Below are 16,836 nucleotides of genomic sequence, written 5' to 3' on the forward strand. Positions count from 1 at the left end.
TACCAACGTGTGAAGATGAACATTTTATAATAAAAATTATGAACAAAGTAGACTGATTTTTTGAACTCTAAGAGTTTATGGATCCAAATTTCGACTTACGATGATTTTCCTATAATTTTTCTAAAAACATGGACAGAAAAGTCAAAAACTAAAATTGTCTTTATCATACTAAAAGTTCTTATACTTGTGTTAGAGGTAAGTTTATATGATATATTCTTTTAAAACATCTAGACATGTTAACTTATATGTATTTATATATATGATTATATAAATTGTGTTGACAAACAAACATAATAAACTATAATCGATATAGTTTGGAGGTCACAAACCACACTTTTCATATGTACACATAATTCTTTAAAGGCATAATTATCTTATTTTGAAAGTAAAAGGGAGTCATAGTTCACGTAAATCTGTTAATGCTCTTCTGAGACTTTCCTTCACCGTACCTACCTAGCGTACACCTTAAGTCTTGTGTTATAACTAGAGTCTCCTGAAAGGAGAGCGAGACCGTTGTGTATAGATCTATACGGGATTGACAACCCCACAACTCAGTTGTTTGCTACAGTTACAGCGACAAGTCTAGGGTGACAAAAGTCTACCAACTCCGATGCCTGAAGAACGTCGTTCAGGCATAACAGTCATATCAAGCATGGTTATAAGAACTCACATAAAGATTAGCAAAACGATTTGGTTTACAGGAAGCTTACACTTCATTAGTTTTATTGAAAGAAATGAAACTATATACTATTTTCTGTACAATATTCACTTCCATCTTGGTCTTAGGGTTTAAGACCACAGTTTGCCTTTAAGAAAATATTGCATTTTTCTAGAAATATACATTATTACTTTACAAGGAAAAGATACAAAGGAATTACTTTCAATTTCAGTTCATATTAAAGAAAATATCGGATTTTCTAGAAATATACAAAACCATCTTTAGCGAAACTGTTACAAACCTTTCTCATGCAAAAATGCTTATGAACTCTCCAACTTAATTGTTGACACTTTTGAAAATCACTTGTATTCTTAGGAAACCAGTAGACAGGTATTCAACCCATCTTGGGGGCCGGCGTCGTCACCTCATGTTTTTCTTACTTTTCAGTTATTTATATTCAACTTTTGAATAACTATGTTCTATAAGCAATGTAATACTTGAAATCTCAATGTATGAATGTTTGTGTTGCTATGTTTCATTACCATGTTCAGTATTTATATTCAACTGTTGAATAACTATGTTCTGTAAGCAATGTAATACATAAAGTTACTCCATCCGCCCCCAGACATTTCCGCCGTTCTGGTTTGGGGGTGTAACATCGGGTCTAATCAATCATCGGGTTGGAATAACCCATGCGTATTGAATGATGCACACAGCAATCCAGTCTCACCATATAACATATAATCATATCGGGTCTAATCAACCATTGTGTTGGAATAGCCCATGCCCAATCAACCATCGTGTTGGAATGCCAATATTCAATGGGTCCAATCATCCTCGGGATAGAATACCCTCGGGCCCAATTAACCATCGGGTTGGAATGCTCCATGTCTATTGGCTCACACATATAACGCTAAAACCTTAACCACCAACCAACATATAACTAGTCAACAGACAATCAGACATATCTTACAGATCAATAAGCATAACATCATCCTATATACCAGGATATGGATCTAACAGATCACTACAACATACCAACATACAATAAACCAGGATAACAATCTAATGGGCCAGCCTTGGTGACTTCAACCCCAAAGTATAGTGGGAAAACTCACCTTTCGATCTGATCCATAGCTGATGAGGTCCCAACTCCGAATCCCAACTCCAACCAACACCTATCCATCCAAGTCACCAATCACAACCAAAATATCCAAAATACCCTTGAGGTTAAACTTAGTCAAAGTCCATAAGTCAAATGAGTCAACCCAATCGAGTCAATCCAATTGAGTCAACTCGACCGAGTCAACCCAGACTGCATACGCAGGTGTAACACTGTAAATTTTCACGTAAAATTTTCATTTAAAATCTCGCAGTTCTCACATATTACAAAATCTCTTTTATTTATAAAACACAACTCCATAATTTTTTATATAAGAATCAAGGATCCTCAAAGCATAACGCTTTCTCCAGTGTGTACATTCAAGTCGGTGTCGTCCCATGATCCCAAGAGAAACATGAAACACATATGACATAACATGGTAAGCACGAAGCTTAGTGAGTTCCCCAAAATACCACACACAACACCACCACTACTCGAGGCTATACTCAATAGGACCCTCCAGTAAATGTGTCTTAGTGGGACTCTCCAGTCCTACGGCTCGTTGGACCCTCTGGTCCGGTCTCTGTGAGGACCCTTTGCTCTTACTTCTCGTTGGAACCTTCGGTCCGGTCTGTAAAGCTCCGTATAGCATAAATCACAAAGACATAATGCACAACATAAAATATGAGGCAAGATAACATAATACTCAATGTAAGCACATAATACCCTCCGGTCACACATATGTACCACTCTAGGTAAAGTATAGTGAGAAGACTCACCTTTCAAGCTGGCCAGTATAAATCTCGTACCCGAACATCTCGAACTAGCCTCCTCCTAACAGATAGGTTACACATATCTAAATAATACTTTAATGATACTCAAATACACCAAGGAACACTATGTCTCCATGCTTAACTCTTGAAGTGGATAAAAGACAATTTTACCCCTCCATGGTCTCCATTACATATGGTTGACCCAAACCTAAAGTCAACCGAAGACAACTCGAGTCCACAGTCCAAATTTTATTCGACTCAGCGAGTACACCCTTGTGACTCGTCGAGTCCACCCACTTTCTTTGAAGTTTCACGAAGATTCAGCTCAACTCGTCGAGTTGACCCCACAACTCGCTGAGTTAGCACACGATTCCGCTTGATCGGGAAAACCCTAACCGAGTCGTCGAGTCGGCTCATTGATTCAGCGAGTCTATCCAGACTCATTCTCATTCAGACGATTTCAACCAGATCCACTTCTCATATCTCGCAATACCGTAATCTATGCAATGATCCTCAAAATGAAACCCACTAACGAATCTGGAACCTCATATCACCTATTCAATTACACTAATGGATCCAGACTGGAGCTCAAGATTCTGATTCAACAGTAGAACTAGAACTACTCATTCATGACCCACAATTTGTGGATAATGCACACTTCTATTGGAATAGTGTCTAAGTCCATAACTATTTTGGTATGTACTTGACCCGATGGTGCATGGTCCTTTTGGGTTGCCTTCACCAAAACAACCTGATAGGATGAATTATGGAGAGAAAGGATTAAATATGATTTATTAATATATTATGAGAACAATATATTAAAGGAGAAATCATATTGTTTAATTAATATTAGTCAATAATTAATTGGTAATTAGTTTTGTGACTAAAAGTGATTAATTAAACTTAAGGGACTGGAATTGTAATTATAAGATAATTGCAAATTGGGCCATGGATTGCCTTATATTATAAGGTGGATGAATTCTATAGGGGAAGCCCATATGAAATCTGTTGGATTAATGTCTAAGTCCATAACTATAATTGGTAAAACTTGACCCGACCCGGCATGGTCCATTTGGGTTGCATGGCATCATGCACTTGGATAGACTAAAATGAGAGAAATAACACTTAAGGTTTATTAATATATTATAAGTTCTAATATATTAATAAGGTTATTTAATTAGTATTGATCAAGAATTAATTTGGAATTAATTAAGTGATCAAAAGGAGACTAATTAAATATATGGGTTGATTGTGTAAATCATTCATTCTTATATATGTGGGCTTGTGATCCAAGATTCCTTATGTTGGACTAAGTCCATGGGGTGACCCATGGATGCTCCACGGAGGTTAAAATCTATGGAGCATAAGGAATGGGTAAAGTCACGAGTTACATGGTGTAACCCTAATAGCCACCATATAAAAGAATCCAATGGCTCAAGAAATGGTACACTGTGTGTGTGAGGGTGAGGGAAAAACGATTTCATGAAGTATTCTAATTTCTCTCTAAGTTATTCCAAGTGCTTATGGTGTTGTGTGAACCATTTGAGATGTCACACTTGTGGCACTAGGCACTCAAGCTTCATCAAGACAAGCACCAACAAAAGGTAAGTTATTCTAACTTGTGTTATTCAAAGTTTTGTATGCTAGAATAGTACAATACCTTGGAAAGTTGATATTTGCATGTATAATAGAGAAAACATAGATCCAAGGTATTTAGGGTTGCATGTACACTTAGGAGTGTTAGATTGCTCAAAACCCAACAGTGGTATCAAAGCCAAGGCTTGTTTTCTTGTTGTACTTGCTTAAACTGCTTCAAAATCGACTTTTGGTGCTGTCAGCCCAGCAAACTCACCGAGTCCATGAAGGGACTCGATGAGTCCAAGGCAAAATGCATCCAACTCGCCGAGTTTGTTGATGCACTCGACGAGTTGGACCCCCAGACATCATATTTTCGAGTTTTGGTGCTGGAATTGGTCTAGAATCATTACCTTTGACTGTTTTGGGCTTATAAAACTTGTTTTGAATGTGGTAATGATTATGTTAAACCAATTTCAATGCTATAATAAAAATTTCAAGTTTATATGTGTTCATGTTATTCTTGAAAATTGTTGATTATGAATAATCATGCTTATGAGTTTTGCTAGATCATAGGAATTGTGTGCAAATTGTTTGTTGATATAATCCATGATCTTGTTGAAAAATTGTATGGAGTTCATAACTTGTTCTCAAGTTATGAATTTTTCAAGAATTTTATGCTTCCTTGATTTATGAGTTAGTTTAGATTGATAATGAAAAAATTATGTTTTAGTTGTTTTCAACCCATATTAGTCTAAAAGAAGTTAATAAAATATGTTTTTGTAACTTGTCTTCAAGTTATGTGAAAAGTCATATTTATGAATATTAAAAACTCATAAAAGTTTTGTAGGTTAAATAATATATAAGAGTTTTTTCCATTAAATAGTTTAATGACTCCATAACTTGTCCTCAAGTTATGGATGTTGAAGAGACACTTCTTTAAAGTGTTTTCAAAGAATAAGGGGTTACATTAAAATGAAGAGTCTTCATTTTAATGAACCATTAAACTCATAAGTTATGATTTAAAGAGTCTTGAAATAGTTTCAAAACTTGTCCTCAAGTTTTGGAATTTGAAAATTTACTCCTCATGTATACTTTAATTCCAAATTGAACATTGAAATTTTAAAAGGTTTAAAATTCAACCCTTATACTATTATTATAATTTTAATTATATAGATATGTATAAGAGGAAGTCAATCTTACCGTTAGTAGGCCTCATTCACGAAGCCGGTCTATAAGGGGGGTATAAGGTTACTGCCTATAAAATGGCAGTTTAATGGGTGTCCACTCTCACCCACCGATTCCTTGACTGGTGGAGGGTCGTTAGCCGAACGGGTAGGAATGGACTATAATTCTCCCTTCATTAAAAGTATAATGAAAAAATACTAAGTAACTAAACACTTATAAATTCCCAATCTTAGTTACTTAGGAAAATGTGAAAAGGTGCTAGCCCATAAAATTACACTTTGTACCTTACCAAGTCGTTAGTGGAGCGTGTGTGGTTAACCGGCACACTAACATGGACTAGTAAGAGTGGCAAAGGGTAACTTGACTTTATTATAGATCGGTGGAGCGTGTGTGGTTAACCGGCACATCGATTAGGTAATATTGTTCAGGGTACCAAGTCAATTTGTATGGTTATTCACATCTTGTTTGTGATCCTCAGCATCCCAGTCACAAATTTGAAAGGGCACAATCGAGATTCAAACATGCTATTGAAAAGTTCAATGTATCTCAAAAGATCTAGGAGTTTCAAAACCAATAAAACCTAATAATAAAATATTTCGTTTTCATGGTGGAAATTGGTAAATCGTCATTTGCCTACCTTTAACTATTTTATAACTTGGATTACGGCATCCCTCTTCCAGTTATAAATAGGTTATTGGGTCCTAGCCTTAATACTTCATATTGGGTGTTGTATTAAGGACTTTAAATCAACTAACTTGAATTTCTCCCATTATACATGTCTAGTTTAGACAGCTATGGTCTTCCTAAATCTTTAGGAACAAGCTTCCTAATGAAGATGATATCCCAAATGGAAATGAAGGTGAAAGATCAATCCCTTTGTTGGGCATTTGTGGGACCAGAAATCATACTTCACTTAATCCACCTCCTCCAATAAATCTCCCTATCCCACAAGTTTTAAGACTTGATAAGTTCTAAGTCACTCAATCCCTATTGGCAAGCATAGTTTATATGTGCTTAGATCTTGGGGATTAAGCCACATATTGACAAGTCGGGAGAGTCGGGTGTCAAAGTCTCGAGGTAGCTGGCTGCTGACTTGGTTCTTCAGTCACTCCCTGATATCACGTCGCGACAAGACCCTTAATGATCTTACCTATTTGCTCGATGATGCTAAATCAGCAGTGATTTGGAGCATTAGTAAAGAAAATTGGATTGGAAGATCTACTTTCCAAACCTATTTGGACATTGAATATGGTGACATTGGAGGTCCAGGAAAAACTTTCTCTTCCCAATGGAAAGGGATCGGCCATAGTCAACTCAGTTGACCAAATGGTAAAGAGAAAGGTTAAGTCTGTGATAGTTCCATGTACATTTCCAAAGATTCCATATGATTATGTTGCCAAAGGAAAGATTTTGGTTGCGAAGCTGCTAAATTTACCTGAAACATCTTAAGGATGGTAAAGTCAATAGGTTTGACTCTACTTCAGGTAAAGTCCATTGTCTAACTCTATTAAGTTTCTATTATGAGATTCTTATTGCATAATGTGACGAGGTCACATGTTGATGTTTTAAGAATCAAAGAAAAAGTGAAGAAACTTAAAGGAAGTATATGCTGATTCTGATCGCGAAGATGGATTTCGATCGCATGGTTCGGTGATCAGAATTTTGAGCTGTTACTTAAGAGTTATGATATATTGCTTAGGAATAAATAACAAGTTTTCCATATGGATTGTAAGGATAAATTTTTCCGCAAAGTTTTAAAATAAAAGAAAAATGTTTTTGATTTTATTTATTTTAAGTATCCTTACAATGGCATTTGTGAAAAATTGTTGATTATATGTTTCCATTGATAAGCAATATAGGAAATGGATTTGATTCTTTCATTTGTGGTAGTGTCATAGTTTACCAAATAAGGAAAGATTCTCATCACCCAAGTTTCAGTTGGATAGAAACTTGGAATCATGCAAGTTGTATTGTGTGATGAATGAGAATTTTCATCTTTGGTAAATTAAGACTAATTCCTTGTTCACATTCGCATGTGATTCAAGTGAAGGACTAAAGGATTGGGTAGACTTGGTTGTGTGCTGGTCAGGTCCACCACAAAGGTTGATAAGAATATTCATTATGATTTACTAAAGTTTAGTAAATATGGTTATACTTACAAGTTTAAGTATAGTTATGGATCATTGGAAAAGTTTCAATGATAAACATAATGAGTAAGAAGAATCAAATAAGGAAGAAAGATAAAAGTTTCTCTAATCTGAAGAGATGGGAGAGTACTTGAGTATCTTGTTTTATAATTATCTTAGTGATTATGAAACCATGTCACAACTGATCCTCTGAGGATACCTTAGGTCATTTTTTTTTGACTAAGGAGAGGAATTGTGAATTGTTGAAATGGTTAGATCAAAAGATAAGTTATACTTCGTTCCAAAATTAAATCTTAGAGTCATACTCCAAGATTAAGCCTTGAGTGACATAATCTTAAGAAAGGTTTAAAACACTTGCTAAATGTAGAGTAAAATGTGTTCTTACTCTTGTACATTTGAAATTGGTAAGTTGTGATGTTTTGGATAAAACAAAGACCAACTAAGACCAATTGTGAGAAGTGTTTAACTTGATAAGAATCTGCACTAACTCTTGAATATTCGTTTTTGTCAAGGAATGGTTCTTGACAAAGAGAATCTTATATCTCAAGAGGTCAGTGGGAGCCTTAAAAGGATCTTAAGATAGATTCAAGAACTAATCAAGAGTTTTGTTAATCACTAGACCACGACTTGAGGTTTGTAACCTATCGTGTTGACATATTCTGTGCCCATTCCAGTTAAAGTTGGTTTTGTATTGGAGTTCTAAGAGTTCTCAACTGGGTGCATAACAACTTGGAAGCAATGGCAGGCCTTTGTGCTACCAGGTGGCAAGAAATTAAGACTGCACAAGTTCAGTCCATATGAATTTGGATTTGTCATTAACCTTTCCGTGTGATTATGGTATGTCAAATTTACATGGATAGGAACACACACACCATCAAAATCTAAGTGTCAAAGGTTTCTCTCCGATTCATGAAAATGATAGTGAGGAAACTCTTTCACTAAGTAGATTTAAGTGGATAGCAAGTGTGAAGTTTGCATTCTCATGTCGTTAGTGGAACGTGTGTGGTTAACCAACACACTAACGAATGAGAATGGCAAAGCTTTTGACTCATATGTGAGCTATCTAAGGAAAGGATTAGACTCCAGGTGTATGATTTGATAAAGTCTTATCAAGGCAATCTAGTATCAGAAATCTGACTGATTTCTAGGTACATGTCAAAGCTAGTGGGAGCATAAAGTGTTATGCTAGTTACATAATAATCATTATGCTAGTGGGAGCTTGATAATTATGTTGCAAGTTAGTAATGTTAATTTTAGAAAACAAAAGTTTCAACTCGCTTTGAAAAAGTTGTTTTACTATAATTAAGGGAGAGAAATTTATACTTCATTCCAATTCTACAAGCTTAGATTGAGATTTTAATCAACATTAGTCCAAAATATATATGAATGTTATGTTGGAATGGTTCAACATAAGGAATTTCTATATATGTTTCTTTCTCAAAATTCGATTATGATTACGGCATCCCTCTTCATAGTTCGAATTATGAGAACATGGCAAATAAAAATATTATAGCATGAATCGTATCCCATATGCTTCAGATATAGGATCGATTGCATGTGTTATAATATTCATCCATTATAAATTTTCCTAATGCTTAGGGCGTTAAAAAGGGAAAAGGGATTAGAACTGGATATGACTAAGATGATTAAGCAATTGTCGAGAACAATTTGGGGTTTTCCAAAGTTTGGTTACTCATGGACAATTGGAAGTATAGAGTAAGGATCTTATTGACATATTTTGGAAAGAGGCAACTCTTGTTCAAAAGTGATGGTCAAGATGGGAATATGGAATTGTTTCCATAGGTGGAAGTTATTCTTTGAATCTATGCAAAGAAGGATGTTCAAAGGAATGTACTTTGAATTTGAGACTTCATCTCCATGGAATTGCTTTCCATTGGAATACTTTGTAATGTTTGTTACCAAAGTCTTTGTGACTTGTGTGAATATCATTACAAGAGGATCATTGCATAGATTACGGTAAATTACAAGAACTTGGTATTCTTACATTTACAATAAGGATTGGGATTGTGAAATGAGAATCATAGAAGTCATGTTCAATTGATATACATTTCACAAAGAGATGACCATATGTAAACATAGTGTGCATACTTGGAGTATGGCATAGTTATTGTTTAGAAAAACATAGTATGCATGCTTGGAGCATGGCATCATTACTGTTTCAATTCAAGTATTAAGTTGATTAATCGAAACATGAATAATGAGTGATCAATATGGTGCTTAGATAAAAGGTGTTTTATTTACGCTCAAAGTGTTGAGGCCATATAGGAATAGTATTATTTTGTGTTTCACTTTGCATGTTTTGACTTCCAGAATAACTAGGGCATTCTCCCGAATGACCAAGTTATTCAAACCATCCACAGTCAGTCATATGTTGGAAGTAGATATGAATCAAGACTGTCGTGAATTTGTCTTGTATGATTTGTCTAAAGTGCTTTAGACAATGCAATAGTTGCTACAACATTCATGAGTACTCATAAGGGCTGAGTATTGTTGTCAACCCACGCTCATTTGGATTCACTTCATAGATTTTATCACGAGTGAATCATGAGACGATAATATCTTATATTCTTCAAACCTAGAGATATGACTTGTTGACTATGAGTTGGTTATACATTGATTGCACGTAAACGCATTGGTAACTCGATGTTATAAAACGTGCCTTTGTGTATGATTCAAAAAATAGTTAGTACAAGCATATGAGTCGAAGTTTATCCATTCCTTTTACCTTCAGGATAAAAGCGATATCTGTGGGCCCCTCGATGATTTGATGATGACAAATGGAAGTGCTCTGCCGGGCCAGGACTGATTTGATTTGTTCAATTAGTCAGTCATCATAAATCAGAAATCGGGAAAAAACAAATGGACAGAGAGAATGATAATAATCCACATCTCAGTCCATATGATATCTAGAATGGAGGAATATATGATCCCTTATCTAATGGACAAGTCATTGACAAAGGTAAGAGTTCATCTACAAGGTCAGAGTTCGACAGAAGCTTTTGAGAGCTACGATTGCTAGTCGGGTTTTGAAGTCATACTTTCAATAATAGTTTTAGACTTATCCAAGTGGGAGACTGTTGGATTAATGTCTAAGTCCATAACTATAATTGGTAAAACTTGACCCGACCCAGCATGGTCTATTTGGGTTGCATGGCATCATGCACTTGGATAGACTAAAATGAGAGAAATAACACTTAAGGTTTATTAATATATTATAAGTTCTAATATATTAATAAGGTTATTTAATTAGTATTGATCAAGAATTAATTTGGAATTAATTAAGTGATCAAAAGGAGACTAATTAAATATATGGGTTGATTGTGTAAATCATTCATTCTTATATATGTGGGCTTGTGATCCAAGATTCCTTATGTTGGACTAAGTCCATGGGGTGACCCATGGATGCTCCACGGAGGTTAAAATCCATGGAGCATAAGGAAGGGGTAAAGTCACGAGTTACATGGTGTAACCCTAATAGCCACCATATAAAAGAATCCTGTGGCTCAAGAAATGGTACACTGTGTGTGTGAGGGTGAGGGCAAAATGATTTCATGAAGTATTCTAATTTCTCTCTATGTTATTCCAAGTGCTTATGGTGTTGTGTGAACCATTTGAGGTGTCACACTTGGGGCACTAGGCACTCAAGCTTCATCAAGACAAGCACCAACAAAAGGTATGTTATTCTAACTTGTGTTATTCAAAGTTTTGTATGCTAGAATAGTACAATACCTTGGAAAGTTGATATTTGCATGTATAATAGAGAAAACATAGATCCAAGGTATTTAGGGTTGCATGTACACTTAGGAGTGTTAGATTGCTCAAAACCCAACAAAATCGTCCAAGGCCTTAAGGAAAGGGCTCCATGGGTTGCTTAGGGCTTAAGCATCCAAATTAGGGTTTCTTTGTTAGATAACCCTAATTGCCTCACTATATATAGATCCCATAATGACCAAAAACGTGGCTAAGCCTCCTCTAGGGTTTTGTAGACGTTTTTGGAAGCCTCCATCCTCTCTCCTCTTCATCCTCTTGCTTATGGTGTTTGTGAACCATTAGAGGAGTGACACTTGTGACTCTAAGCCTTCCAAATTCAATACAAGGAGATTTGGGATTGTTATTGCTACATAACAGTCAAGGTAACATTATAAACTTATTCTTATGGCTAATATGATTATTTGAATGCTAGAATTAGGGTTTATAGTCTTGGATAACTTGCATGTACAATAGAGAAACCTAGATCCAAGCTTTAGGGTTTGTATGAGCACATAAGATGTCTTATGACCAAAACCCATCAGTGGTATTAGAGCCTAGATTGGTTTCTATTGTATTGATGCTTTGTATGACTGAAAATTTCGATTTTTGGGTGTCTTGCTGTTTTTGCTGTTTTTGCTTAAGGATAGTTGCCTTATCATATTAGATCAATATAAATCTGATTTTATGATATATTTGACTATATTCTTCATCTAATTAAAGATATTTATCATTTAATAAAATATTTGTTTCCTTATATGATAATTGATTAATTATTTTGATTAAAATGGTAAATTGTTTTGCAAGAAATCATTAAATAAATCAAATATGGATAGTTATGTAATTAAATGTTAATTTAGATTATTTGTTATTTGATCCTTGTTGTTATGAAAAGTTTCATATTTTCCCCTTTAGGTTTTATAGTTTAAATTTGAACCCAAAAGTTTTGTTGTTTTGAAATTTAAATAGTTGAAACCCTAATGTTTTAAAAAAGGTTTCAAAACTTCCCCTCAAGTTTTGGAATTTAATTTTTTATTAATAGTTTAATTGTGATATATATTTGAATTCTAAACCCCAATGTTTTGAAATGTTTCAAAACTTGCCCTCAAGTTTTGGAATTTAAAAGTTGATTAAAAGTTTAATTAGGAATGTTAAATTCTAAAACCCTAGTAATGTTTTGAAAAGTTCAATTCACAACCTTATGCTTTTATTAACTAATTAAGGTGTATAATTAAAAGAGGTTTAATAAATCCATAAAAGTTTAGGTTTACAATTTAATTTAATTAAAAGTATAATTATTAAATTAGACCACCTAGTATTTTAAAAGTGTAAAATACACCCTATACTCTATATATAACATTAAAAGTCTAACATTATATATATGTATGAGTAAAAGTCAGTTTTACCGTTAGTAGGCCTCATTCACGAAGCTGGTCTATAAGGGGTGTTTAAGGAAATTGCCTATAATATGGCGATTGAATGGGTATCCACTCTTACCCACCGCACTCTTGACTAGTGGAGGGTCGTTAGCCGAACGGGTAGGATAGGACGAAACCTTCCATTATAAGTATAATGAAATACAAAGTAACTAAATGTTTTGTCAAATTCCCAATCTTAGTTACTTAGGCAAAAGTGAATTGATGCAATTCCATGAAATTACACTTTGTGCCCTTGCGAAGACGTTAGTGGAGCGTGTGTGGTTTACCGGCACACTAAATGGTTCTAAGCAAAGGTAGCAAAGGGCGACTCAATGTTTGTCATAGTTCGGTGGAGCGTGTGTAGTTTACCGGCACATCGAATAGGTAACTGTAACATGTGAGGGCACCATGTAAGTTTGCATGGTTATTCACACCCGCTTTGTGATCCTCGACATCCCAGTCACAAACAAGAGGGGGCATATCGAGATTTAAACATGCCATTGAAATGTTCAATGAATATCAAAGGTCCTAGGAGTTTTCATAGATTTAATACTTAAATTTATTTTTCATTTTTCAAGGTGGAAATTGGTGAATCATCATTCACTTACCTTCAAATATTCTGCAACTAGATTACGGCATCCCTTTTCTAGGTTGTAGCATATTGTGTTAGGTCCTAGCCTTAGTATCTCATTTGGGTGATTTACTAAGGACTCAATCTATCAACTAACTTGAATTTGTTTTTTTCTCCCGTTTTGTAGATGTCAAAGTTCGACAACTATGGTCTTCTTAAATCCCGTGGAACAAGCATTCCACATGAAGACGATATTCCACGATTCGATCGAGGAACAGGAAATCATGCTTCACTTCCTCCTGCTCCTCCAATTGTTATCCCTAACCCACAAGATCGAAGAATTGAAAGGTTCAACATCACTAAAGCCCTATTGGAAATGAAACATGAAGATGGTAAGCCCGTGTGTGCCCAGGTTCTAGGAATGAAATCACACATTGATAGGTTGATAATGTTGGGTGTGTCATTCCCGATTGAGTTGGCTGTAAATTGGGTTTTGTAGTCACTTGTTGAATCATATAATGAATTCAAAAGAAAGTATTATATGATGGATCGTAACGACAACCTCATTGACCTAACTTACATGCTCATTGCTGCTGAATCAGAAATGATTTAGCGAAGCAATGGAGCGTATTTGTTGGGAGAGTCAACCGACCATGCTTTCGAGGACGTTCTAAGAGAAGTGACCTGCGTTTGCTGCCAAGAGAAAGGGCGTTGGATAGAAGTCTGCCCCAAGAGCCTGAAAATTCCAAAGATGGGAGAGTCAAAGAGTATGATTGCGCTTCAGGTAAAATCCATTATCTCACTTCGTTAAGTTCCTATTAATTGATTCAAAATACATGATGTGATAAGATTGCATTTGAATGTTTTTTGTAGGATCAGTGAAAAGAAAGGAAGCTTGGTGAAAGAGCAAGATGAATCTAATCATAAGAAATGGATCTTGATTGGATGGACTTGAAGATTAGATTTTGAGCTTAGATAGTTATGATAGAGTTGTTAGAAATTTTCCTTTTACATAGTTTTAAATGGATTTTGCATTGTAAGGACAAATTTTTCCGCTGCTTTTATAAATAAAATAAATTTTGTTTGACTCATTTATTTGTTTCCTTGCAATGAAATCGTTATGAAAATTGATGTTTGCATATTTCTACAATGAATGGATATGATTCTTAGTGATATTATTTATGGAAATGTCAAGAATTTACCAAATAGGGAGAGTTTCTCATCGCCCAAATTTCAATTGGACAGAAATTTGGAATCACGCAACTTGGTTGTATGATGAATGAGAAATTTCATATTTGGAAATTAGACTAATTCATTGACAAAGTGTCAAGTGAAAGGACTAGGAGATCGAACACACAAAGTTGTGTGTTGGTCAAAGTCCACCATAAGAGTAACAAGATATTCATCATGGTTTAATAAAAGTTTAGTAAATATGATTATACTTATAAGATTAAGTGTAATTATGAATTGATTGAAAAAGTTTAAATCAATAGCAGCACGAATAAGAAGAATCAAGTAGGAAGAAAGATAAAAGTTTCTCCATTCTAAGAAGAAGGGAGAGTACCTTTTATGCTTTATGATAGGTCTTAATGATTAAAAACCATATCTCAATTGATCATCTAAGTGAGTCTTAGTACAATTGTATGTTTAAGAAGAGGTATCAAGAATTGAAGAAATGGTTAAATCAAAAGGTCAATCATACTTCGTTCCAATAACAAGTCTTAAAGTTAAGATTGTGACAATGAGTGAAAAGTATTAAGAAGGTTTATAACATACATCAAATGTGGAAAGTTGCGATGTCTTGGATAAGACAAAGGCCAACTAGGACCAATTTATGAAGTGTTTTGATAAAAGCTACACTAAGTCTTGGATATTTGTTTTGTCAAGAAATGGTTATTGACAAAAGAATCTTATATGTCAAGGAGTTAGTGGGAGTCTTAATGCTCTTGAAAGGTTTCAAGAACAAATCAAATAAACCTTAACGATCATCACTAGCACACGAGTTGAGTTTTACAACCTATCGTGTTGACATCATTTTGTTTTCTGTGCTGTTTCCAATATTGAAGTTAATTATGCATGTGAGTTCTATGAGTTCTCATTTTGAATGCATAAAAGGCAAAGCACCTTAATCAATGAAAGGTACATTGATAAGAAAAGATGAGCTGCTTAACTACTTGGAAGACGTGGTGGGCAGCTGTGCTACCATAAGGCAAGAAATCAAGATTAAGAAAGTTCGGTCCATATGAGTTTGAATTTGTTGTAAACTTTGGTTTTGACAAATTCACATGGATAGGAACATATACACCATTAAAATCTAAGTGTCATAAGATTTCCTCCTTCATGAAAATGATTGTGAGGAAATGCTTTCACTAAGAAAGGTTTTAAAAAGATAGTGATTGTAAAGTTGCATTCTCAAATTTGACTATGGTTACGGTATCCCTTTCCATAATTTGAATTGTGAGGTTTGGCAATTAGTCTTAATTGTTTAGACACACATATGAACTATCTAAGGCAAAGGTGTATAAGTTCGAGAAGCCTTGATAAAAGATTATCAAAAGCATTAAGTATTAGAAACATTGACTTAAGAAATTCAATATGTATTGTTTTTCTGAAAGTTAAGATGTTTATGAATACATGTCGAAGCTAGTGGTAGCATAAGTGTTATGTTTTTATAGTAATCATCATGACAGTGGGAGCATAAAAGTTATGATTGTATGATTATTATGGAATTTGCAAGTTGGCAATATTAATTATAGAAAACAAGAGTTATACCTTACAAAGTCGTAAGGGTTGTAAAGTTGTTTTGCTATAATTAAGGGAGAGAATATTATGCTTCATTTCAAATATAAAGGATTAGGTTGTGGAATGTTAATAAATTTAGTCAAAGGTACATAGTATGTTCTTAAAATTTCGATTATGATTATGGCATTCCTCTTCACAATTCGAATTTTGAGAACATAGCAAATAAAACATTATGCGTCGTGTCCCATACGCTTCGGGTATAGGATCGATTGCAAATGCTTTAATATTTGACCATTCTAAAATTTTCCAAATGTCTAGCGCATTTAGAGGAAAAAGGGACTAGAATTGGTTTTGACTAAAATAATTAAACAACTATCAAAGGACAATCCAAAGTTCGACGAGGACTGGTTGTTTGTGAGTAGTTGGAAGTATGGTATTGAATGGACCATATTGACATTATTATGAATAGATAAGATTCTATTAAGAATAAGTTTTCATATGGAAAATATGGAAGCGTGTCCATATTGGGAAGTTGAATATTGAAAAATCTATGACTAGATTAGAAACCTTTGTGCAAAAGGATGTTCAAAGGAATGTACTTTGAGTGAAAGACATCGTATCTAAGGAATTGTCTTGTAACAATCTCCGATAGAGGACTTTGTAATATCATTGGCAATAGTCTTTGTGACTTTGGTGCAGTGACATTACGAAAGAATCATTGCATAGAATGTTAGAATCTAGCATATTCTATAAGTAGCAAGAATTTGATATTCTTTCACTTATGAAAAAGGATTTGGAGTTGTGAAATGAGAATGATTGGAAATGTGTTCAATTTGATCTATTTCACAAAGTAAGAACCATAGATAAAAATTGTGTGCATGCTAAGAGCATGGG

This window comes from Lactuca saligna, chromosome 3 (assembly GCF_052625555.1).
Source record: "Lactuca saligna cultivar CGN05327 chromosome 3, ASM5262555v1, whole genome shotgun sequence".
Classification (NCBI taxonomy): Eukaryota; Viridiplantae; Streptophyta; class Magnoliopsida; order Asterales; family Asteraceae; genus Lactuca; species Lactuca saligna.